Genomic DNA, 3,907 nt, shown 5'->3' with positions numbered 1-3,907 from the left:
CCACTCGCGCGAAATTTACTTTCGAGGAGCCAGCAGGCCTTCTCTTCAGAGTCCACCCAAACAGGTGGTTCCGTCATTGAGCCCTCCGCCCACCAATCAGGGAGCAGAGCCGTCAATAACCTTTACTGTGTTGCTATGGCGACCGCGTTAGAATCGATTAATATGTATGAGCCCCGCCTCTTTCCAATATTTTCTTTCCGCTTCTTTTCAAGAGCTTTGAAGGAGAAAGCGAGGTGGGCTGCAGCGGCGATCTTGGTTTCGTTTATGAATGTCGCCTAGGAACTCGAGAGAGGCGCCTGCTAAGCCTGCCCTCCTTGGCGGCTGGGACAAACATAGAAGCCTCCCAATCCTGTTTTAAAGGATTAAATTGAAAGAAATTCTGGGAGAGATCGAGCCTTTACCAACCATTGGCCGTAGCTTAGACCGAGCCAGTTAGAGGAGAAAAGCGTCCATAAGAAAGCAACCTATCTGAGCTGCATTCTAATGCATTCAGCCACGATGTAGAAAAGATGTGGAGGCTCTAGAAAGAAAGCAGAGAAGAGCAACAAGGATGATTAGGGGACTGGAGGCTAAAACATATGAAGAACGATTGCAGGAACTGGGTATGTCTAGTTTAATGAAAAGAAGGACTAGGGGAGACATGATAGCAGTGTTCCAATATCTCAGGGGTTGCCACAAAGAAGAGGGAATCAAACTATTCTCCAAGGCACCTGAGGGTAGAACAAGAAGCAATGGGTGGAAACTAATCAAGGAGAGGAGCAACTTAGAACTGAGGAGAAATTTCCTGACAGAACGATTGATCAGTGGAGCAACTTGCCTCCAGAAGTTGTGAATGCTCCAACCCTGGGAGTTTTTAAGAAGATGTTGGATAACCATTTGTCTGGTCTAGGGTTTCCTGCCTAAGCAGGGGGTTGGACTAGAAGACCTCCAAGGTCTCTTCCAACTCTGTTATTCTATTCTATTCTAAGAGAAAGTCAGTACGCTTGGAAACCATTCTAACCCTATGCTTAAATGGGATTTCTCCTCCTCTGTTTACCAATTATTGGTCCGGGATGGCTGGTGTCCAAAACTGGGGGTGGAGGCTCCTTGACCAGAGATACTCTTATCCTACCAGCAGCAACAGAGGTTTCTCGTGACTTTTTAATCCTGGCAGAGAAAGTATTTCTATTGTTCAGTACACACTTTGCAGCCTCATTGTTGATTTGGTAGAGAGGGCATTGGGATATATCTGAATTTGAAAGTGAAATGTTTATTCATACAGTAAGTAATCCTATAATCACAAGATTTCTTGTTAGCAAAAGTGGCAAATGTGCTTGTGCAAATGCAGCCCAAGGGACTATGTTCCACAGGGAAATTTCTTGTGTGTAATCGGCTCCAATCTGATAGGTTTAATGAAGCAGGGATCGATGACTTGACAACCCAGAATCTGATGCTGATGCTACTTGGGGATTTCCTCCCCCCTCTCTCACCAATACTGTATACAAGAACAGATGTTTCTTAGTATTGGGAAGACTGCTGCAACGGATTTTTCACCACACCAGTCCTCAGAAAGCAAAAACAGGAAACATCTAATTTAGTAGTTATATTAAAAGTTGTTTCATAGTTTAGGTTTATCATTTTTTTTCCTGGCCAGGATAATTGAATTTTTAAACAGCTATTGAAAAGTGAAAGTTGTGGGATCTTCATTTCTGGAGATTTTTTAAGAGGTGAAAAGCCACTTCTTGAGGAGAGCTAATAAACTGTGGTTCAGCATATTAAAAATTGTGTAAGCATTTTTCATGTTCCTATTATTACTAAAGCAAAAATATGTAGAAAAATGTATGACATACCAATACTTGCACTCAATTACAGTCAGCATTTTTTGTTTTCAGTTCCCATTTTTTTGAAATCAACACTTTCCTGTGGAAGAAAGTTCAATAAATCCGCACAATATTTTCTGAAGCAAAATATACATATATTGATGAAATGTATTATATATAGGTGGATGATGGAAAAAACAAACTTTTAGCCAAGATGAGTCTGGAATTACTTCAAAGTTCCCAGTTTCTTAACAGAAAATGAATAGTAAGATCTGATAAGAATGGCATGAGATATAAGATCTTTTCACCACTTCAATAAACATTGAGTATCTTTATTCCCAAAGTAATTTGGAATGTGTGTTGATAGAAATCTTTGTTCTAATGTCAGGCAGGAAGGTCCCATCCTAATTCTGATATATTAGTCCTTTCTCCACTAGCAATTTACAGCAGCACCATAATGCCTCTTGGTTCCTTCTTGGTCAGAAAAGGCTAGTCTCATTTTATTACAACTTCTTAATTTAAACAACATTCAATAGTTATTTTGCATATCAGCATACATGTGATTTTTCCCTTAAAAATCTGATTTTGCCCTGTCACACCTTGGGAGCTTCATTATTTTATTACTGAAAGAAGGGGTAAATTTTGCAGTTGTGTTCTTGCTCAGTTCCCAAATAGCATTATGTGAGTTGCAACATCCCTGCTTTTTGTTATTTGTTTGATAATTACATCCCACCTTTTTCTCTAGGTTCTCAAAGTGGCATATATCGCCCTCTCCCCTTGCTGCACACAATGTTGTGAGGTAGCTCAGGCTGAAAGGAAAACTCAATGAAAATTATGCAGTGGCTGTGGACTATGGCTGTGGGTGTGCTTGAATCTCCCCGTGACAGTCCACTCCTTAATCATTATACTATATTTGCTTTGTATGTTATAGATTATAGAACACTGAAATGAGGGATAATATTGGCTATTTCTAATTGTGTGTATTTGTCAGTTTCAGCCAGTCCCTCACTCAATTACTAAGAGTGAAAGGGCTTTCTGGCTATTTGTTTCAGCCATCCAGATCCTTAGATGTTTCCTTGCAGTTATCTAATTATGTCTGTCAAAATATGAATCTGGCACTATTCCATTAATTAAAATAGAGATGCATACACTTTTAGAATTTGGAGTCACTTTCCCATTGTGCTTACTGTCAAGTTAATTTTATTTTGTAAGAGTTTCAAAAGGTGCATGGGACGGGCAAGCAAACTGATCTAGAGGCCAGAATGCTGTAGAACTGTGCAGTTACCACACCCAACACTTTCCCAGTGCAGTTCTCCCATTGTGGATGAGTGATGATGCTTTGAAGGAAAAACAGAAGACACAAATCCAGAGAAAACCAATCCTGCCTCTATAATGAGGCACTCACAAATCTGGACAATATGGTTGGGCAGGGAATTGCAAAAGGCAATAAAGAGATTGACAACATAGAAGGTGCATAACCCTGCACACTGCACAAGTCAAAAAGAGGGCCGTGAAAATATTTACAGACCCCTCATATCCTGAATATAAATTGTTTCAACTCCTACCCTCAAAATGATGCTACAGAGCACTGCACACCAAGACACAAGAACAGTCCCCCCCCCCAAATGCCATCAGTCTGCTAAACAAATAATTCCCTCACCACTGCCAAGCTATTCACTAAGGCTGCATTACTATTGCTACTAGTCTTATCATCATTCCTATCACCCATCTCCTCTCACTTATGACTGCAGGACTGTAACTTCATTGCTTGTATCCTTACGATTTATATTGATATTGTTTCCTGATTGCTTATTTGTACCCTATGACAATCATTAAATGTTGTACCTTGACTCTTGACGAATGTATCTTGTCTTTTTATGTACACTGAGAGCATATGCACCAAAGACAAATTCCTTGTGCGTCCAATCATACTTGGCCAATAAAAATTCTATTCTATTCTAGTAGCCACCCATTCTTATAATGGTAATATTTTATGGTGACAAGGTGGGTGATGCTTTAAATGAATAGCTACACACATGAGAATGTGGCCCAATAAAGATAATGGGACGTGGTGCAGATTGGTGGCCTGAGTCCCCCCACCTCCACCC

This window comes from Thamnophis sirtalis, unplaced genomic scaffold, assembly GCF_051295495.1.
Source record: "Thamnophis sirtalis isolate CommonGarterSnake01/CBP01778 unplaced genomic scaffold, rThaSir2_p1.2 scaffold_9, whole genome shotgun sequence".
NCBI classification, from domain to species: Eukaryota; Metazoa; Chordata; class Lepidosauria; order Squamata; family Natricidae; genus Thamnophis; species Thamnophis sirtalis.
The sequence above is the reverse complement of the archived record's forward strand: the minus strand, read 5'-3'. Positions refer to the sequence as shown.